The 22,759-nt window shown below is 50.3% G+C and overlaps 1 protein-coding gene across 3 annotated transcripts in view; it reads left to right on the top strand.

Moving 5' to 3' along the window:
- c15h11orf24 (chromosome 15 C11orf24 homolog) overlaps positions 1-22,759 on the top strand; it is a 127,936-nt gene that overhangs the window by 60,871 nt on the left and 44,306 nt on the right. The window lies entirely within an intron of this gene.

Genomic DNA, 22,759 nt, shown 5'->3' with positions numbered 1-22,759 from the left:
GGGGAATGCTCTGAGGAGGAACCAGTTCCAGGAACCAGCGGGCTGCAGCAACGCAAGGTGGGTAGGGAAGCTCGGGGGCCGTCTCCCCGGAGGGCGAGTCAGACCGTGAGTACTGCTGCACAGAGCACAGAAGAAGTGCGTTCCCTCGCAGAAATGAGCGCCCAGGCTCGGCTCAGGCACACTGAGCTCATGGCTGCAGTGGCAAGGATGCCTGAATCCATTGAGACACTGGCAAGGAGTGTCCAAGACTTCGGGGCAGCACAGGCAAGGAGTGCGCAGGACTTCGGGGCAGCACAGGCAAGGAGTGCGCAGGACTTCGGGGCAGCACAGGCAAGGAGTGCGCAGGACTTCGGGGCAGCACAGGCAAGGAGTGCGCAGGACTTTGGGGCAGCACTGGAAAGGACTGTCCAGGACTTCGGGGCAGCACTGGAAAGGACTGTCCAGGGCATCGGGTCATCGCTGGAAAGGACTGTCCAGGGCATCGGGACATTACTGGAAAGGACTGTCCACGGCTTCGGGGCAGCACTGAAAAAGACTGTCCAGGGCATCGGGTCATCGCTGGAAAGGACTGTCCAGGGCTTCACCGAAGCACTGGCACCTGCCACGCAAGTGCTGAGTGCTGCCACGCAGTCACTCGCTGGTCTCATGCAGACGCATATTGAGGCCACGCGACCAATGACTGCTGCCACCCTCACTGGATCAGGCGGGATTACCCGGGGCCCTTGCAGCACCACAGCAGGGCATCAATCTGTGGACCAGCCGATTGGTGCGCATGCTGCGGTGCTGCCCCGTCAGAGTGCCAGTGTGTCGGTCGACCAGGGAGCTGCTGTCCGCTCTCAGGATGTCAGCATTCCTGATGCCACCGCTGGCACGTCTCCACTGCAGCTGCCACCACCTGCAGGACAGACTGCTTCCACCCATGCACAGTTGGAGCAGTCAGCATCCGGGCCCTCCAAGGCCAGAGGTCGTCCAGGACGTCCCTCGGGCATCTGCGCTTTCGGACAGCCAGCAGGCCTCCCCCAGCCTTGATGCAGCCACTGGGGTCCCATTACGGAGGAGCTGCAGGGAGGGAAGGGGCCGATCTCGCAAGAGAAGTAGATCACCATCAAAGGGGAAAAGAGTAGAAGGTGCTGCTGAGACGTCTTATTTGTAGAAATCAAGGCCGTGGATGCTGGTCTGAATGTTAGTAATGTTTTGGATAGTCTCCCGGGTGTGCGAGTCACTTATGTGTTAGTGTGTTACTTTTGCTTTCTGTAGCCATTGCTTTGTCATGTTGGAAGGAAGCACATTTTGCAAAATAAACAACTTTTTAAATTTACATTGGCCATATCTGCTATTTACATTCATACTGCCCTTCATAGGCTTTGGGTTATCCGAATGGTTCCATTCCTGCTCTTCGAATGGCACCAAGCATTCCGTCGGAGGGGCTAAGAAGCGGCTTGTTATCAGCCTCTGACGGACAGCCCTTCCAGTTTGTACCTCCCTCCCGTCTTGGTCCTCCTCCTCCTCCTCCTCCGCTGGTGCTTCAATGTCTGGTGGCATTGGCTGGGTGCGTAGGATGGCGAGGTTATGCAGCATGCAACAGACAACCACGAAGTGGGAGATTCGCTCTGGTGAGTACTGCAAGGCGCCTCCGGAATGGTCCAGACAGCGGAACAGCTGCTTCAGCACACCGATTTGTGTGCTCCACAATGTTCCTCGTCGCCTGATGGCTCGCATTGTAGCGCTCTTCAGCAGGAGTGCTGGGCGAACGGAGCGGGGTCATCAGCCATGGGCACAGAGGATAGCCCTTGTCACCGAGAAGCCAGCCTCCTGGGTGAGCCGGGGCCTCGAATAGGTCTGCAACTGAAGTCTGGCGCAGGATGAAGGCGTCGTGGCTGCTGCCAGGGAACTGCGCATTGACTGCGAGGATCAGATATCGGTGGTCACAGACCAGCTGAACATTCAAGGAATGGAACCCCTTGCGGTTGCGGAACTCCTCCGGATTCAAAATGGGCGCCCTCAAAGCCACGTGCGTGCAGTCAATGGCGCCCTGCACCATGGGGAAGTCCGCTATTGCTGCAAAGCCCCCTGCGCACTCCCGCTGCTTCTCCAGTGTCATAGGGAAGGAGATGTACTGCCGCCTCCTTTTTAAATAGGGCATCTGTTACTTGACGGATGCAGCAATGCACCGCAAACTGCGATATGTTGGCGATGTCCCCAGTTGCGGCCTGAAAGGAGCCGCTCGCATGGAAATTCAGGGCAACAGTCATCTTGACAGCCACCGACAGAGAGGTCCTGCACCTTATCTGAGGCTGCCGATCTGGCTGAAGCAGATGGCACAGCTCAGTCACCACCTCCTTTCTGAAGCGCAGCCTTCTAAGACACTGCTCCTCTGACATGTTCAAGTAACAGAACTGCTGTCGGAAAACCCTGGCAGCGTAAGGTCTGGTGTGGCGACGTCTGTTGGCCCTCCTCCGTCTGGCCATTCCTGCCCCTCTCTCCCTGCGTCTCTGTGCCCTTTCCAGATGGTTCAGCAGTAGGACGTTCCCCTCCAAAGCAGCCCCCATAATAATAGCGCACAAGAAATTGTTAACGTTGTAAATGCTCACCAGCAGCAAGGTGATGGTCAGAAGGCTGAAGTTCCTCTGGCCAGCGCTGGCTCACTGGTGCAATGGCTCTGAGTGCAGCTCAGCAACTCTGTGAAAGTCTCGAGGAAGTTGTGCTCCCAAAGTGGCTGCCGCTTTTATACCAGTGCAGTCCCCTTTAAAGAGCGGCCCCCCTAGCCCGAGAGCGACTGGGGAATGTTCCAGGTAAGCAGTCCTTATTAGCGCCAGGCGGAATGGAGGGGGGCGCTACTGAATTTCCGGTCTGGGGCGCCAAAAAGGCGTTGCACACTGAAATGATGCCATGATCTGCCTGCGCCCGCAAGCGGGCGCTAAGATTTAGTGCCGGCGCTGAAAGCCCACTCAATATGGCAAGAGGCGCAGGGTTCACTGCGCCCGGGCGCTAGTGGGTTAGCGCCCCACTTCTCGGCCTCTTTCGGCGCTAATCGCTGGCGCTACCAACCGAATTTCTCCCCCATTGACTCTTTTAAAGCAGTGGAGATTGTTGCCATACATCAATGCTTATTTCTGCAGATCTTGCCATCTATACAATCTACTGTGGCATTGCCTATGGTAAGTTGTATGATGTACAATTTTATATACACAAAAGCATTATAAACTATATAATACAAAAGGTATTACTCTGCTGCTAAGGAGAAGCTGTATCACTTTAAGGGCACAAAGTGTAATTGCTGTTCAGTAAAAATTGGGTAATGTCAGATTTTAATGATCTTCAGCTGCAGTTCAGATCCATTGTTTTTTTCCCCTTTTTAAAAGTATGATTGATGAGGTCAGTCAAAGGTTGCAGACATTCTGGGTCCTTCAATTAGGCATTTTCAATTTTTTAATTCGTTTATGGGATCAGGGTGTCGCTGGTAATGCCAGCATTTATTGCCCATCCCTAGTTGCCTTTGAGAAGGTGGTGGTGAGCCACCTTTTTGAACTGCTGCAGTCAGTGTGGTGATGGTACTCCCACAGTGTTGTTAGGTAGGGAGTTCCAGGATCTTGACCCAGTGACGATGAAGGATCGGCAATATACTTCTAAGTCAGGATGGTGTGTGACTTGGAAGGGAACTTGGAAGTGGTGGTGTTCCCATGCGCCTGCGACCCTTGTCCTTCTAGGTGGAAGAGGTCGCAGGTTTGGGAGGTGCTGCCGAAGAAGCCTTGGCGAGTTGCTGCAGTGCATCTTGTAGATGGTACACACTGCAGCCACGGAACGCTGGTGGTGGAGGGAGTGAATGTTTAAGGTGGTGGATGGGGTGCCAATCAAGTGGGTTGCTTTGTCCTGGGTGGTGTCGAGCTTCTTGTGTTCTTGGAGCTGCACTCATCCAGGCAAGTGGAGAGTATTCCATCACACTCCTTACTTGTGCCTTGTAGATGGTGGAAAGGCTTTGGGGAGTCAGGAGGTGAGACACTCGCCGCAGAATACCTAGCCTCTGACCTCTTGTTGCCACAGTATTTGTGGCTGGTCCAGTTAAGTTTTTGGTTAATGGTGACCCCCCAGGATGTTGATCGTGGGGGATTCGGCGATGGTAATACCATTGAATGTCATGAGGAGGTGGTTAGACTCTTGCTTGTTGGAGAAGGTCATTGCCTGGCACTTCTATGGCGCGAATGTTACCTGCCACTTATCAGCCCAAGCCTGAACGTCGTCCAGGTCTTGACATAGGCCGGAATTTTAACTTGGAAGCGGGAGGCTGGAATTCTCTCCGGCCCTGCCGAATTGAGAGGCTGGCTGGCTGTCGGTCGGGCAGAGAGAAGGGATCAGAGATGAGGGAGTGGAGGTGGTAGGAAGGCCAGGGATCAGAGGGGGACGGAGATTGGGGGTAGGAAGTCCGGGGATTGGAGGGGGCCGGAGATCGGGGGAGGGTGGGGTAGGAAGGGCGGGGTCGGCGGCTAGGGGCCGAGGACCGGAAGGCCGGACAGGGGGTCGGAGGCCGAGGATTGGGGAGGGGGATTAACAGAGGCCGAGGATCGGACAGCGGATTGGGGACCAGACAGGGTGTTGGGGGCCAATGATCGGAGGCTGGACAGGGTGTTGGGGACTGAAGTTCAGCAGGGCCGGGGGCCATGGGTCGGGAGGCCTCGTGCTGGGGAGGGGGAGGTACAGAGGCCTCGTGGGGGAGGTCAGAGGCCTCGGGAGGCCGGTGGGGGGGGGGGGGAAGTGGTATGAGAGAGGAGAGAAAGCTGATGAACATTCTGTTGCTGTCCCCAAGGGGTTCGACACCTCCAGGCTACAGCGCCGACGGCATGACTGCCAATGTGTCTGTGGACTCTCTCCTCCAATTGTGTGAGGGGGTGCAGCTGTGCCTGTCCTCCTCCCGTCTGTTGTTGCTCCTTCCGATTATGTGAAATCTTGGCCTGCAAGAAAAAGGACAGCGTGTGAGTGAGTGTGTGTGCAGCCATGTGCTTACCATCGTTGAATAGCCGTTAATGTGTGGGATGTGCATGTGACTTTCATGAGATGGATATAGTTGTTGGGTGAGTGTTGGACATTTGGGTATTTACACCGCCTGCACAGAGTGAGGTTGAGATGGTGGGATGTAGAGGGATTTCAAGTGGGTACTCGCCCTGACCACCCGAGTGAGGTCGTTGAACTTTTTACGGAACTGCGTATGTGTCCTTTGGACCAGGCACCTTGATGAAATGTGCTGGGCAACCTCCCTCCAGACCCTTGTAAACTCCTGGGGCAATGGCCTTCTGCCAGTCTCTGGAAACAGCACTGCCCTTCGCAGTTCCACAGCGCCAACTAGAGCCACCAATGCCTGGTCGCTAAACCGGCGAGCTCTCTCCCTGGGCCTCTGAGTATCCATCATAAATCTTTGATGAAGATTTTTAACTGCTTACAGGCCGATGACAATCGCTGCAATGAGCAGGGTGTGCCCGTGCAGCAAGATGGCCCCTTCCCTTTAAGAACTGGACGGCGTCAGCCTGTCTGAGTACAAGGTAATTGTAGCTTGAGTAGCGTTCTGAGGTAGTGCCTCATTCCCCGACGTTAGCGCCTTAAGAGAGGTGTGTAGCACATGATTTACCGCTCCAATCACCTCCAAGGGCGCTGTAGATGAATTTCGCGGTCAGCAGCGATAATTAACGTCGGGCGCTAAAATTTGCGCCCGGACGATATTGGCGCCCCAAAATGGGGGATATTCAATTTTTCCCCCTTTTTTGATTTTAAAATTCTCATCCTTGTTTCAAGTCCCTCCATGACCTTGCCTCTCCCTGTCTCTAACCTCCTAGCCCTACAACCTGCCAAGATATTTGCGCTCCTCCAATTCTGGCTTCTTGCACATCCCCGATTTTAATCGCTCCACCATTGGTGGCCGTGCCTTCAGCTGCCGAGGCCCTAAGTTCTGGAACTCCCTCCCTAAACTTCTCAGCTTCTCTACCTCTCTTTCCTCCTTTTAAGATGCTCCTTAAAACCTACCTCATCTGCCCTAATATCCCCTTATGTGGCTTGGTGTCACATTTTGTTTGATAACACTCCTGTGAAGCGCCTTGGGATGTTTTACTACGTTGAAGGCGCTATATAAAGTTGTTGCTGAAGCGTGAGAGATTGGAGAAAGGTGAGAAGGAGGCTTTTGAAGTCCACATTTCCCCTGCAAACTCCTGCACTCCCATCTCAACTACAGCTTGTAGCCATAGGTGGTTCCTTTATCCACCGCACCATATTGTACTACCCACCCCTCCCACCTGAAAGATAGAGAAGCAGAAGAGGACAGAGAAAGGAGCAAAAAGAGTTAAGGTGATTGAGAGTGTCTGAAGCTGAAGAGGAGGTGGAGAGATAAGTCATCAGTGACCATATTCTCTGATTTAGTGTGTGTGTGTGTGTGTAAACGGAAGGTTTTTTCCAAGTATATTTTAAAAAACAGCTAATAATTTCCATCCTAAAAGAGAAATTTCTTGTGCAACAAAAAATATCCTTTAATTGACCTTGCAATCTGCGAGTCACTGAAAGTTAACCTGCAGGTACAGCAAGTAATTAGGAAAGCAAATGGTATGTTGGCCTTTATTACAAGAGGATTTGAGTATAAGAGTAAAGACATCTTACTGCAATTATATAGGGCCCTGGTGAGACCACACCTGGAGTATTGTGTACAGTTTTGGTCTCCTTACCCAAGGAAGGATATACCATCGACAGCGGGAGTGCAACCAAGGTTCACCAGACTGATTTCTGGGATGGGGGGATTGTCCTATGAGGAGAGATTGCGTGGACATATTCTCTAGAGTTTAGAAAAATGAGAGGTGATCTCATTGAAACATACAACATTCTTACAGGGCTTGACAGGATCGATGCAGGGAGTATGTTTCCCCTGGCTGGGGAGTCTAGAACCAGGGGTCACAGTCCCAGAATATGGAGTTGGCCATTTAGGACTGAGATGAGGAGACAGTTCTTCACTCAGAGGGCGGTGAATCTTTGGAATTCTCTACCCCAGAGGGCTGTGGAGGCTCAGTCGTTGAGTATATACAAGACAGAGATCGATAGATTTTTGGATATTAAGGGAATCGAGGGATATGAGGATAGTGCAGGAAAGTGGTATTAAGGTAGAAGATCAGCCATGATCTTATTGAATGGCAGAGCAGGCTTGAGGGGCCGAATGGCCTACTCCTGCTCCTATTTTTTATGTTCTTATGTTGTGAGCATGTGGCCTTAAAAGTTAAGCCAGATGCGCACAACTCCCCTTAACACTAGACTGATACAATGTGCTTTACATGATATCATGCTCTTATCCTTACAAAACACTGATTTACTCGTATATTCTGAGAAACAACTAATACGTTTCTTGATGAAGAAGTACTCATTAATTTAGTTTAAAAAATGGCTAAACCCCCCCACTCACCAATTTTATCTGCTGGTTTTCTTCCTTCCACTCCTTGCTGGGGTATAGATCACCAGGTGCCGAGTGCCCTTTGATACCTCTGCCAAGTGGCCATTTTCCATGTGTGAGTCTTGCTGGCGAGTGTTAGCAGGCTGATCACCTGGGCCAGGCAATACAACTGAGCCTAATCCTGCCTCAGCTGATGTCCACCCAAGCACGCTTGCAGCAGGTATGTGACTGATATTTTTTCTTCTTTCTCTTCTCCCTCCCCCATCCCGCTCCCAAACCAGGGTGGCACTGAGGCTAGTTTTAACACCTCCTCCTTACCCCTGCCATAGCTTAAATTAGCAACATTAAAAAACAAATTTTCACAGTAAACTGCTTAGTTTTTTTTAATTCACCTGGAATTTTGCTGTGAAAAGAATAAGTGGGTAGTTTGCTCCATTCCTACACCTACATCCTGATCTAGGTGGCAGCTGGGGGACATTAGGTACTCCCCAAGCTGAACTCGTGTTTTTCTCTCATCCACATTGATGTGCCAAATAACTGCCTGAATCCATGAGGTTAAAGCTTAAGACTAAAGGCTTTTATTAAGTAAGAACATGGCATCAAGTTAACACAGTCATCACCGACCCAGCCCTTGGTAGAACATTCCAGAAGAGGGGCGGGGCGGGGCTAGGGAGGAGCATTAGTGGTTACACCGGTGGAACATTCCAGACATTAACAAGTACAACAACAACAATACAAATGCCAGATCAGAGTTATTTCATCACACACTGAAGGAAAATGCTGTAGTGGCCATGCGGCCTACCTCAGGTCAGACACCAAGCAAGATTCTGAGAATGAATATGTATCCTCCCACTTCGTGACGCCGAGGTTGTTGCTCCAAAACACCCTGTTACTGTGCAAACCACAAAGCCTTTTTGTAACAAAGGAATTGTATTAATAGATTACCAAAACTTTCAATGGAAGGGTCTGCTTTGTTTGGTGTCCATGTAATTTTTTAATTCATTTTTTGAACTTGAGCTGTTTCCTACAGTGTAGCTTTCATTTCCTTGGCGATGTAATGACCACACAAAGTACCTTAACCCTTTCTCCACTCCAGAGACCGGCTGTGTGTGTATTTTTCAATAGAGACGCGAGCTGAGGTGCATCAGACAATGATGTGTTTAGGTGTTGCAATCCAGGCCAGAAAAAGGGGATAGTTTGAAGTTTCTTATTTTTTTTTCTTTGTCAGTCTGTTAAAACCTTTATACAGTACAGAAAACAAAAAATGTTTTAAAAGTAATTAACAGATCCTCTCTGATTCATTGTGCAGTTCAGCCAGCCCACAGAATTGTTTAAATCCAAATACTATCAATAGGTCCTGTTTTAATGTGGTGATTGAATTTTTATACTAAAATCAATGTGCAGGATGAACTGGGTCTTTTAATAACAATACAAATGCAATTTATTCTCACTGATCCTCTTTACATTATAGTTTTCTGGATCCCATGATTTAGAGTCGAGTTACAGTGCTGATGCTCTTGTTCCCCAGGATATAGATTGTGGGGACTATATTCACATCACAAAAGGTGTGCTAGTTATTTTTTACACTCTTCTGCACTTATTTTCATGAGTACGAGGATGTTTGTTACATGTGTGCAAATATGCAGCATAGACTTGTCACTAAATCAATATAGGCGAAAAAAACTGAGCTGTCAATTTATCATGTAAATAAATTTGATGCCAGGATTAGATATGGGCCGATAAAATCTAAACAGTTGGCTGCGGCCTGCTTTGGGTTTTGATTTCCTTTTGGTTAAGTACATAGAACATAAGAACGTAAGAAATAGGAGAGGGAGTAGGCCATTCGGCCCTTCGAGCCTGCCCCGCCATTCAATAAGATCATGGCTGATCTGATCTTGGCCTCAACTCCACTTCCCTGCCTGTTCCCCATAACCCTCGACTCCCCTGTAGCTCAAATATCTGTCTATCTCAGCCTTGAATATATTCAATGACTCAGCCTCCACAGCTCTCTGGGGTAAAGAATTCCACAGATTTATGACCCTCAGAGAAGAAATTCCTCCTCATCTCCATCTTAAATGGGTGCCCCCTTATTCTGAAACTATGCCCCCTAGTTCTAGATTCCCCCACGAGGGGAAACATCTTCTCGGCATCTACCCTGTCAAGCCCCCTCAGAATCTTGTATGTTTCAATAAGATCACCTCTCATTCTTCTAAACACCAATGAGTATAGGCCCAACCTGTTCAACCTTTCCTCATAAGATAACCCTTTCATTTCCGGAATCAACCTAGTGAACCTTCTCTGAACTGTCTCCAATGCACGTATATCCCTCCTTTAATAAAGAGACCAAAACTGTATGCAGTACAGGTGTGGCCTCACCAACGCCCTGTACAGTTGTACGTTCCCTTTGCAATAAAGGCCAACATTCCATTTGCCTTCCTAATTACTTGCTGTACCTGCATGGTAACTTTTTGTGTTTCATGTACGAGGACCCCCAGATCCCTCTGTACCGCAGCATTCTGTAGTCTTTCTCCATTTAAATAATATTTTGCTTTTCTATTCTTCCTACCAAAGTGGATAACATCACATTTTCCCACATTATACGCCATCTGCCAAATTTTTTGCCCACTCATCCATATCCCTTTGCAGACTCTGTGTCCTCCTCACAACTTACTTTCCCACCTCTTTGTATCGTCAGCAAATTTGGCTACAGTGCACACGGTCCCTTCATCCAAGTCATTAATGTAGATTGTAAATAGTTGAGGCCCCAGCACTGATCCCTGTGGCACCCCACTAGTTAAAGTTTGCCATTCTGAAAATTACCCATTTATCCCGACTCTGTTTTCTGTTAGTTAGCCAATCCTCTATCCATGCTAATATATTACCCCCAACCCCGTGAGCTCTTGGCAGTAACCTTTTATGTGGCACCTTATCGAATGCCTTTTGGAAATCCAAATACACAACATCTAGTGGTTCCCCTTTATCCACCCTGCTCGTTACATCCTCAAAGAACTCTTTAATAAATTTGTCAAACATGATTTCCCTTTCATACAATCAAGCAGAATCAACATGGTTTTATTATGATTTTCTAAATGTCCAGCTACTACTTCCTTAATAATGGATTCCAGCATTTTCCCAATGACAGATGTTAGGCTAACTGGCCTATAGTTTCCTGCTTTCTGTCTCCCTCCTTTCTTACATTTGCAGTTTTCCAATCTGCTGGGACCTTTCCAGAATCTAGGGAATTTTGGTTCTGTACCAATTGCCTATTTTTCTCTATCTTTCCTTTCATGCGTTCGTTCTTTTGTTCTCTCTCTTTCTGTCACATTGATTATGTTCGTTCTTGTACACAGGCCTGTTGTACACACTTAGGTATCCAAAAAATATTGGAGTTTAACTAACCAAGAAATAGTTGCTGCTTGGCTACCTATCTATCATTTAAAAAAAATTCTTATTTGGATGTGGGTATCACTGACAATGCTGGCATATATTGCCCATCCCTATTTGCCCGAGGGCTACTTTCTCGAACCACTGAGTAGCAGTTTGATATGGCTGAGAGGCTTGCAAGGCCAGTTTACAGGGCAGTTATTTAGAAAAGGTGGTAGAGAAAAAACAGGGAATTATAGACTGGTAAGCCTGACATCGGTAGTGGGGAAAATGCAAGAGTCCATTATAAAAGATGTAATAGCAGAGCACTTGGAAAACAGTGACAGGATCGGACAAAGTCAACATGGATTTACAAAAGGTAAATCATGCTTGACTAATTTACTGGAATTTTTTGAGGATGTAACTGGTAGAATAGATAAGGGAGAACCAGTGGATGTGGTATATTTGGACTTTCAGAAGGCTTTCAATAAGGTCCCGCATAAGAGACTAGCGTGCAAAGTTAAAGCACATGGGATTGGGGGTAAGGTACTGACTTGGATAGGGAACTGGTTGGCAGACAGGAAGCAAAGAGTTGGAATAAACGGGTCTTTTTCCGAGTGGAAGGCAGTGACTAGTGGGGTACCGCAGGGATCGGTGCTAGGACCCCAGTTATTCACAATGTATATTAATGATCTAGACGAGGGAACTAGATGTAATATCTCCAAGTTTGCAGAAGACACAAAGCTGGGTGGGCGTGTGTGCTGTGATGCAGAGAAACTCCAGTATGATTTGGACAGGTTGGGCGATTGGGCAGATGCAGTATAATGTGGATAAATGCAAGGTTATCCACTTTGGTGTCAAAAACGGGAAGGCAGATTATTATATGAACGGCAATAGATTGGGAGAAGGGGAAGTGCAACGAGACCTGGGTGTCCTTGTGCACCAGTCGCTGAAGGTAAGCATGCAGGTGCAGCAGACGGTTAAGAAGGCACATGGCATGCTGGCCTTCATAGCGAGAGGATTCGAGTACAGGAGCAAGGGTGTCTTGCTGCAGTTGTACAGGGCCTTGGTGAGACCACACCTTGAGTATTGTGTGCAGTTTTGGTCACCTTATCTGAGGAAGGATGTTCTTGCCATGGAGGGAGTGCAGCGAAGATTCACCAGACTGATATCTGGGATGGCAGGAATGACATATGAAGAGAGATTGGGTCGATTAGGCTTATATTTGCTAGAGTTTAGAAGAATGAGAGGGGATCTCATTGAAACTTATAAAATTCTAACAGGACTAGACAGACTAGATGCAGGAACGCTGTTCCCGATGGCGGGGGAGTCCAGAACCAGGGGTCACAGTCTAAGGATAAGGGGTAAGCCATTTAGGACAGAGATGAGGAGGAATTTCTTCACCCAGAGAGTGGTGAACCTGTGGAATTCTCTACCACAGAAGACAGTTGAGGCCAATTCATTAAATATATTCAAGAAGGAGTTGGATATATTTCTTAAGGCTAAAGGGATCAAGGGATATGGGGAGAAAGCAGGGACAGGGTACTGAATTTGGATGATCAGCCATGATCACATTGAATGGTGGAGTAGGCTCAAGGGGCCGAATGGCCTACTCCTGCTCCTATCTTCTATGTTTCTATGTTACGAGTGGGACTAGAGTCACATATGGGCCAGACCAGGTAGGTTTCGTTCCCTGAAGAAAGTTAGTGAACAACAATCTGACAGCTTCATGGTCACTTACTGAAACCAACTATTTTATTTCCAGATTTTTAAAACTGAATTCAAGTTCTGAAACTACCATGATGGGATTTGAATTCACGCACTCTGGATTACTAGTTCAGTAACATAACTACTACAATACTGTATCCAGGCCAAATATATTGGGGGTGATTTTGCCATTGGGGGCATGTTGGAGGCGGGACTGCTGCTTGTCGGGTTTTGGTCCTGCCTCCATTGACTTGTGGTCACCCCACGCTATTTTCCCTTGATTGACCTTGTTAAACTCGCCCAGTGGGCTTTGCAGGCCAATTAAGGGGAAGCCAGTTACAGAGAACGTCAGCGTATGACGTTTCATCTGTCAGAAATTTTTGACAGATGAATTGTCATCGTATAACAGCTCTGTGAAGCTGTCGAACACTGACATTCTCTGTAGTTTGATGAGTTCTTGTACTCAAGACTCGCCAAACCTCTCGTGAGCAGAAAGCAGATGGCTGTTGCATCGGAGAATGTAGCAGTCATTCTGTCATCTCTGCCGTGGAGATGCCGGAGCCTCCGGATCCCCAACGATTGAAGCCTGCAGGAAGAAACAAAGGGAAGGAAACTTTGTCTATCACTTTTCCCTTAGCTCACATACTCACCTCTCCACACTTGCGCCCATCACTCACCTCCAGAGCGGACTTTTGGACCCCTCCGACCCCCCGCAGACCCACTGCTCGCCTCGGTGACCCTGGCGGGGTTTCCTGACATCGGGAAGCCCGCACCTCTGCTGGAAAAATGGGGATAGTTCTCTTAACTGCCTGTTAACTACCTGTTAACAGGCAGTTAAGTGGCTGTAATCCCCTTCCCGCCTCCAGGAGACGGGACCCGGCACTGGTCAGGTACCCGCCTCCTAGGAAGATGGCACGGAGGCAGGTTGGGGGTGGGATGGGTACCCGCCCCCTGATTCTGCCATTTTCCCGGCAGTCCCTCCTCCAAACCCGCCTCTTCAGGCTGGCAAAATTGCCTCCATTGCATCCAGAGCAATTAGATAATGTCTGCAGATTAACATTTCCAGTTTGAAGTACTGTCTATGAGCCCGGAAGTCTCAATAAATTGGAAACATACATTTTACAATGCTTGATCTATAAATTAGTGATCTTGAGTTTTGAGGATACTTCAAACTCAAACCCTGTGTACTGCATCTCTTAACTGGTTGTGCCAGCCCTCAACCAGCTTGCCTGCTTTAAAGAAACGGCTGTTTTTCCCTTGCAGGGATGCAGCACTAATTTGGTTGTCATTGGCTCTTATTTCATGGCATGGTGACCGTTCTGGTGAAGATCATATCCTGGACTTGCAGTTTACCAGCTGAAGCTGTGCATATGGAGCCAGCAGCCACGATGAGGATATGGGGGAGGGGAAGTGATGAAGAATTTTTTTTCTGATATTACAACTGGAATCTAATAATTGTTAATCACCTCACGTAACTATGGCTTGAATTGACAGCAGCATCTTACCTATGTTAAGCTGCTAATGATATGTTGACGACACCAGACTCCCCTGACATGTTCTGTGCCATCTCTAGCAGCTGCTGGTGAGCTGCTTTCCAGTTTAATAGCAGTGATAGACAATGCTGATGACAGGTTATCATAACAGTATGGTGAAACCTGTTCTAACAGCTTTTATCACATTGGTTTGTTCAGTTTGTCCTCAAATTCGGCTGCCCTCAAAGGTTTGTCACCATCCTCCGCCTGCTTCACGACGACATGCAAGCCGTGATCCTGATCAGTGGTTCCACCACAGACCCAATTCACGTACAGACCGGGGTCAATCAAGGCTGTGTCATCGCACCAACGCTCTTCTCGATCTTCCTGGCTGTAATGCTCCATCTCACCCTCAGTAAGCTCCCCACTGGAGTGGAGCTGATTTACAGAACAAACGGGAAACTGTTCAATCTCCGTCGCCTCCAGTCCAGATCCAAGGTCGTCCCATCCTCTGTCATCGAATTACAGTATGCAGACAGCACTTGTGTCTGTGCTCACTCGGAGGCCGAACTCCAAACCAACATCAACACCTTCACCAAAGCGTACGAGAGCATGGACCTTACACTAAACATCCATAAGACAAAGGTCCTCTACCAACCTGCCCCCGCCACACAGTACTGCTCCCCACTTATCAAAATGCATGATGAGGCCTTTGACAACGTGGACCACTTTCCATGCCTCAGGAGCCTACTGTCAACAAGGGCAGACGTCGATGACTAAGTCCAACACCGCCTTCAGTGTGCCAGTGCAGCCTTCGGTCACCTGAGGAAGAGAGTGAAGACCAGGACCTCAAACCCAGCATCAAGCTCATGGTCTACAGAGCAGTAGTGATACCCATCCTCCTGTATGCTTCAGAGACATGGACCATGTACAGCAAGCACCTCAAAGCACCATGTACAGCAGGCACCTCAAAGCACTGGGGAGGTACCACCAATGCTGCCTCCGCAAGATCCTGCAAATCCATTGGCAGGATAGGCGCACCAACGTCAGTGTTCTCGCTCAGGCCAACATCCCCAGCATCGAAACTTTGACCACGCTCGATCAGCTCCGATGGACGGGCCACATCATCCGCATGCCCGATACAAGACTTCCAAAACAAGTGCTCTACTCGGAGCTCTGACACGGCAAGACAGCCCCAGGTGGGCAGAGGAAATGCTTCAAAGCCTCCTTGGAAAAAGTACAATATCCCCACCGACACCTGGGAATCCCTGGCCCAAGACCACACAAAGTGGAGATTAAGCATCCGAGAAGGCGCCGAACACCTCGAGTCTCTTCGCTGGGAGCAAGCAGAAGCCAAGCGGAAGGAGTGCACGTCAACCAAAGCACCCCGCCCGCCCCTTCAACCACCCCGCCCCTTCAACCACCGTCTGCCCCACCTGTGACAGAGACTGTAGGTCCCGCATTGGACTCATCAGTCACTTGAGAACTCCATTTTTAGTGTGGAAGCAAGTCATCCTCGGTTCCAAGGGACTGCCCAAGAAGAAGAAGTTTGTTCAGTATTTTCCTTTCATCAATAACAACTTGCATTTATATAGCACCTTTAACATAGTAAAATGTCCCAAGGCACTTCACAGGAGCATTATTAAAGACTGAGCCACAAAAGGAGATATTAGGACAGGTAAACAAAAGTTTGGTCAAAGAGGTAGGTTTTAAGGAGCGTCTTAAAGGAGGAGAGAGGGTGGAGAGGTGTAAGGAGGGAATTCTAGAGCTTAGGTCAACGAACACAGAGGTGATGGATGAATGGGATTTGGTGCGAGTTAGGATATGGGAAGCAGTGTTTTGGATGAGCTCAGGTTTATGAAGGTTGGAAGATGGGAAGCCGGACAGAAGAGCATTGGAATAGTCGCATCTAGAAGCAGCAACGGCATGGATGAACATTTCAGCAGCAGAGGAGCTGAGGCATAGGCGGAGACGGCTGTTGTTACCAAGGTGGAAGTCGGGAATCTTGGTGCTAGGGAGGATAACTGGTCAGAAACTGAGCTCGGGGGTCAAATAGGACGCCAAGGTTGCGAACAGTCTGGGTCAGCCTCGGACACCGGTCAGGGAGAGGGATGGAGTCGGTGTTTAGGGAACAAAGTTTATGGAGGGGACTGAAGACAATGGCTTCGCTCTTCCCGATACTTAATTAGAGGAGATGTCTGGTCATCCAATACTGGATGTCAGACGAGCAGCGTGTTAAATCACTCATTCCCTACCCAGATTTTTGCATCATCTAGCTTTGGAAGAATATTCTCCAGCTAGAAGAGGGAGAAAACGCGGGGAACAAGTATTGGTGAGAATTATTTTCCTTTTAAAGGAGAGAAATGTTGAGATCATTTGATACGGCACAGAAACAGGAAGCTGACTTTAGTGAAGATTGTGATGGGAACTGGTGCTTTCCTGCTGGGGGCACTCTTGAGTCATACACAGTTGGAGTGTTGAAAATGAACCCTGCAACACTGAATTAAAGTATATTGATTGTACTCATGCAGTCGCGCTGTTTTTCTTCTCTTAAAACAAGCAATGTCAAAGCTATTACTTTGTGCTCAAAACAGTGTCAAACTCCAGACAAATGTGATCATAAACTCTATTACAGCGTTGAACATTGTTCTTGTTTCCTCACCCGGCACACCCGCCTTTCCCTATACTACATACTATTTCCCTGCTAGAATAGGCAGGTTCCTGCATATTCTGTCCTTTAACCAGCTGCTAGAAGATGTGCCAAAAGGCTTGGGGTGACTCACCTGTTGACTTAATTTTGTTTACTTCATTCTTTATAAGGAAGCATTAAACCTTCACTCCATGTCCCTGTTCAACAACATTGCCAAGATTGGAAACTGGTGTGAGAATATTGGTTAACACTGTGGCACATTCCATTGCACAAAGTGGTTTTGCTCTGCTACATATGTTCATAACATTTATTTAATGTGCAAAGAAATTGAATTGAAATTTGTGCAAATGTATTCCAGAGAACCCAAATTCAGGCGAGTTTCATTTAGATCTTAGAACTTTTGAGTCATCTTTGGCCAAGTATGTGTCTTAGAAAAACACAGCCCAATCTATCTATATATATAAATAAAGGAATCGATCTGTCTGTCCCTCTGTCTGTCCCTCTGTCTGTCCTCGGGTGTGCATCTGTCCGGCTATGCGCTCGAAAGTTACAGAGCGTACCTACGCGTGCGTTACGTCGAAAGAAAGCTCACCGTTCCAAAACAATGGTAAGCGTATTTACGTTTCGGCCGGACAAAAATTGCGCCCACGGTATCCGAAAAACCTTCAACATTCCGCTCATTAGCATCTCATTATCCGCTCATTAGCGACAGAGTGACCTCGGTCGACCAATCGTACGCCGGGTTGTTGGCGCGTGCGGCCGGGCCCTCCTACGGTCGAGTGACGGGACGATTGACCAAACCTACGCTTTGGTGACCTGACGGTCGACCAATCGGTGCGTGTGTGGGCGGGCCTTATCGTTCTGAACTGAGGTGAGTAGCCGCCATCTTGCTTCCATTTCTCCTGCTTTCTGCGTCTTTTCAAATATACATTTCCAGCAAAATAAAATTGCTTTTATTAAATTGTTTTAAAAAAAACTTCATTCATTTGTAAATATTTTCTCTAACCTGAAGATTCTTTTTCCTACCTTTCCCCGTTTTTGTTAGGCCTCAAAGCCTGGGCCTTTCTTGCCCAGCCAGGCCCGAGCTAGGTAATTGTCTCACGGCTTCTGCAAAGCTCCTCACCCCCCCCCCCCCCCACTCCCCCCCGGTGTCACGTTACCCGGGGCAACGGCGTCAGCCTCGAGGGTCACGAGTGTCAGGGTGCGCACGCAGCAGGAGCAGCTGAGACGCGGCGTCTCTCTCTGTTCCCCGCTCGGCTTGGGCGGCCCCCCCCCCACCCCCCCCTGGTGTCACGTTACCCGGGGCAACGGCGTCAGCCACGAGGGTCAGGGTGCGCGAGCAGCTGAGACGCGGCGTCTCTGTTCCCCGCTCGGCGCGGGGGGGGCGGGGCTCTCGGGAGTGCGGATCTCGGGCGGGGCGTGGAGAGCGGGAAGGGTTACCCCAGCAACCGGGCCCGCCGGCCGTCTCTCACAGCCGCAATCGGCAGACTTGAAGCCAGCTCGGGAGGGCGGTGGGCTGGTGCCTCGGGAGATCGGGCCTCCGGAGTTCGGTGCTTGGTTGGGGGGGGGGGGGGCGGAGAGAGAGATCGGCCGGGGGGGGGGGGGGGGGATCAGGGGGCTCAGGGACTCTCCCCCTTCCCCCCCTCTTGCCCTCTCCTCTCTTTCCCCCCCTCCCCTTCCCCCCCTCCCCTTTCCCCCCTCCCCTTCCCCCCCTCCCCTTCCCCCCTCCCCCCCCAGTCGCTCTCTCTCTTCCCCCCGGTCGCTCTCTCTCTTCCCCCCCGGTCGCTCTCTCTCTTCCCCCCGGTCGCTCTCTCTCTTCCCCCCGGTCGCGCTCTCTCTTCCCCCCGGTCGCTCTCTCTCTTCCCCCCGGTCGCTCTCTCTCTTCCCCCCGGTCGCTCGCTCTCTTTTCCCCCCGGTCGCTCGCTCTCTTTTCCCCCCGGTCGCTCGCTCTCTTTTCCCCCCGGTCGCTCGCTCTCTTTTCCCCCCGGTCGCTCGCTCTCTTTTCCCCCCGGTCGCTCGCTCTCTTTTCCCCCCGGTCGCTCGCTCTCTTTTCCCCCCGGTCGCTCGCTCTCTTTTCCCCCCGGTCGCTCGCTCTCTTTTCCCCCCGGTCGCTCGCTCTCTTTTCCCCCCGGTCGCTCGCTCTCTTTTCCCCCCGGTCGCTCGCTCTCTTTTCCCCCCGGTCGCTCGCTCTCTTTTCCCCCCAGTCGCTCGCTCGCTCTCTTTTCCCCCCAGTCGCTCGCTCGCTCTCTTTTCCCCCCAGTCGCTCGCTCGCTCTCTTTTCCCCCCAGTCGCTCGCTCTCTTTTCCCCCCAGTCGCTCGCTCGCTCTCTTTTCCCCCCAGTCGCTCGCTCGCTCTCTTTTCCCCCCAGTCGCTCGCTCGCTCTCTTTTCCCCCCAGCCGCTCGCTCGCTCTCTTTTCCCCCCAGCCGCTCGCTCGCTCTCTTTTCCCCCCAGCCGCTCGCTCGCTCTCTTTTCCCCCCAGCCGCTCGCTCGCTCTCTTTTCCCCCCAGCCGCTCGCTCGCTCTCTTTTCCCCCCAGCCGCTCGCTTCGCTCTCTTTTCCCCCCAGCCGCTCGCTCGCTCTCTTTTCCCCCCAGCCGCTCGCATCGCTCTCTTTTCCCCCCAGCCGCTCGCTCGCTCTCTTTTCCCCCCAGCCGCTCGCTCGCTCTCTTTTCCCCCCAGCCGCTCGCTCGCTCTCTTTTCCCCCCAGCCGCTCGCTCGCTCTCTTTTCCCCCCAGCCGCTCGCTCGCTCTCTTTTCCCCCCAGCCGCTCGCTCGCTTACTTTTCCCCCCAGCCGCTCGCTCGCTCTCTTTTCCCCCCAGTCGCTCGCTCGCTCTCTTTTCCCCCCAGTCGCTCGCTCGCTCTCTTTTCCCCCCAGTCGCTCGCTCGCTCTCTTTTCCCCCCAGTCGCTCGCTCGCTCTCTTTTCCCCCCAGTCGCTCGCTCGCTCTTTTTTCCCCCCAGTCGCTCGCTCGCTCTCTTTTCCCCCCAGTCGCTCGCTCGCTCTCTTTTCCCCCCAGTCGCTCGCTCGCTCTCTTTTCCCCCCAGTCGCTCGCTCGCTCTCTTTTCCCCCCAGTCGCTCGCTCGCTCTCTTTTCCCCCCAGCCGCTCGCTCGCTCTCTTTTCCCCCCAGCCGCTCGTTCGCTCTCTTTTCCCCCCAGCCGCTCGCTCGCTCTCTTTTCCCCCCAGCCGCTCGCTCGCTCTCTTTTCCCCCCAGCCGCTCGCTCGCTCTCTTTTCCCCCCAGCCGCTCGCTCGCTCTCTTTTCCCCCCAGCCGCTCGCTCGCTCTCTTTTCCCCCCAGCCGCTCGCTCGCTCTCTTTTCCCCCCAGCCGCTCGCTCGCTCTCTTTTCCCCCCAGCCGCTCGCTCGCTCTCTTTTCCCCCCAGCCGCTCGCTCGCTCTCTTTTCCCCCCAGCCGCTCGCTCGCTCTCTTTTCCCCCCAGCCGCTCGCTCGCTCTCTTTTCCCCCCAGCCGCTCGCTCGCTCTCTTTTCCCCCCAGCCGCTCGCTCGCTCTCTTTTCCCCCCAGCCGCTCGCTCGCTCTCTTTTCCCCCCAGTCGCTCGCTCGCTCTCTTTTCCCCCCCAGTCGCTCGCTCGCTCTCTTTTCCCCCCAGTCGCTCGCTCGCTCTCTTTTCCCCCCCAGTCGCTCGCTCGCTCTCTTTTCCCCCCAGTCGCTCGCTCGCTCTCTTTTCCCCCCAGTCGCTCGCTCGCTCTCTTTTCCCCCCAGTCGCTCGCTCGCTCTCTTTTCCCCCCAGTCGCTCGCTCGCTCTCTCTTCCCCCCCCAGTCGCGCGCTCTCTCTTCCCCCCCCCCCCCCCAGTCACGCGCTCTCTCTTCCAACAACAGCATGCCCTCGAAAAAGCCTCGGCACCGCCGGGCACTTCAGCTAGTATATCTTTATTATATATATAAACGGATACTTCTGTCTGTCTGTCTGTCCCTCTGTCTGTCCTTCTGTGTGTCCTCGGGTGTGCGTCTGTCCGGCTATGCGCTCGAAAGTTATACAGCGTACCTATGCGCGCATTACCTCCGAAGAAAGGTTACGCTTCCGGGACGCTGGTAAGCGTATTTACTTTTCGGTCGGACGAAAATTGTTCGCGCCTTATGCAAAAAACCTTCAAAATTAAACTTATTATCTGCCAGCATTGATTGACTGACGTCAAGGTTCGAGCAATCCTGTGCCGTCACGATTGACCAATCCTACAGTACGGTCCCCTGATGGTTGGCCAATCGGTGTGTGTGTGTGTGGGCGGGACTAATCGTTTTCATCTCGGGGATCTGGCAGCCATTGTTTCACTGCCATTACTTCAGCTTCCAGCTCAAACTACTTTGATCATCCAGCTTTGAAAAAGTTAGTATTTCTTTTAAATAATAACATAAGATTTACCAAAAACCTATAAGTACTTTCACTTTCATCTTTCAAGGTATTAAAAGGTAGAAATGTTGCCCGGCAGCAGATTCACAAAGGGACACAGACAGGGCCCGAAAGCCTGGGACTCGATTTAAAATTGCCCGGCACCAGATTCACAAAGGGACACAGACAGGGCCCCAAAGCCTGGCACTCGATTTAAACCGCCCGGCCCAAAACAGCCCTGGCAAAGCCGGGCTCCCCCCAGCTAGTTATTGTATAAAGCAGCCAAATAGACCAGCATGGTCCATAGAGAGCTCAATCGCAAGATCCTTTTAACTTCCAGAAAAGTTCTAGATACTGGGTGAATTGGGTTAGTGTAGCTAAAGCTCCTCATCCTCAGCATTTTGGGACAAGAACATTAAAAATTCAGTCAAAATTTCTAGCTACTAGTAAGGGTACAGCAGCAATGGAAATCTAGCTTGGTGCGAATATAGCTGAGTGCCTTTACAAATATAAAGAACATAAAAACATAAGAAATAGGAGCAGGGGTAGGCCATATAGCCTGCTCCACCATTCAATAAGATCATGGCTGATCTTCTACCTCAACTCCGCTCTCCCGCCCTATCCCCATATCCCCAGCGGCCCTGTTTTAAATAAGTCTGCTCCTGATGTATCTCCTGTGAAATCTTCTGACTATCAGTATTTCATGTTATTCTCTTATTTTGAATTGCAGCTATTTCCAGTTCTTTCCAGTATCATTTATACCCTAGCTGAACTTGTTTATTATTGTCTCGGTTGAAACATCTTATGCAGCCACAGCTAATGCAGTTAAGGTTGCTTTTAATGTACAAGAATTTATAACAGAATGTTCTGGCCATATTACTACCTGGAACATTTTTGGACAGAGGCCCTATTTGTTAATGGCGCCATGGTAGTCCCCATTAGACCCCGTGGCCCAGATATTCGGCTGCCCAGCTGCCTTTCGCTCCACAAATACTGACTGACCTGCTGTGTATTTCCACCAACTTTGTGTTTTTCAGGTTTTCCCGTGGTTGCAGTTGTATGCTTTTTATTTAGCTTGTTTAAATATTCTGAAAATGGTGGATTCAACTAAGAGGCCACCCACTTCATAGGAAGTTTTATATGTATTAAATAAATTCACTTCCATTTTTCAGATCTAATTACGCTCAGAGGGCATTAACACTACAACTTGAGCATTACTGCCAATTTCCTCTGCACAGTAGCAACACTAAAGTTCTATTATGAATCCAGAATCAAGACCCAAGTGGAGAGAAGCTTCTGAGACTGTCTGGGGTATCAAACTGGGTTTAAGATGTGCTCAAGAGGATTCAGCGGACCTACTGGGCACTTTTTAAACTTGCCTGAAATTAATGTAAAAGTTTGCAGTGGAAAGAAACACTGCTGCCCATGCTGACTGAAGATTAAAGGGTTTCCGCAGATGATCTGCTGGAATTACGGTGGGCGATTGGGAGAACCCCTGCGGATATAAGAACATAAGAAATAGGAGCAGGAGTAGGCCAATCGGCCCCTCGAGCCTGCTCCGCCATTCAATAAGATCATGGCTGATCTGATCCTAACCGCCAATCCACTATCACAGAACCATCTCCTGAATCTAACAGAATTAGACACACGAAATAGGAGCAGGATCAGGCTACACGGCCCCTGGGCCCGCTCCGCTACCCACAGGGCCATGACCGATCCGAACCTAGACTCATGTCCAAATTCCTGCCCGCTCCCCATAACCCTTAATTCCCTTTACTTCTAGGAAACTCTATTTCTGTTTTAAATTTATGTAAT

The sequence above is a fragment of the Somniosus microcephalus genome, chromosome 15 (genome assembly GCF_052327205.1).
Source record: "Somniosus microcephalus isolate GS21.2 chromosome 15, FLI_Smic_1.0, whole genome shotgun sequence".
In the NCBI taxonomy this organism is placed as follows: Eukaryota; Metazoa; Chordata; class Chondrichthyes; order Squaliformes; family Somniosidae; genus Somniosus; species Somniosus microcephalus.
The sequence above is the reverse complement of the archived record's forward strand: the minus strand, read 5'-3'. Positions and strand labels throughout refer to the sequence as shown.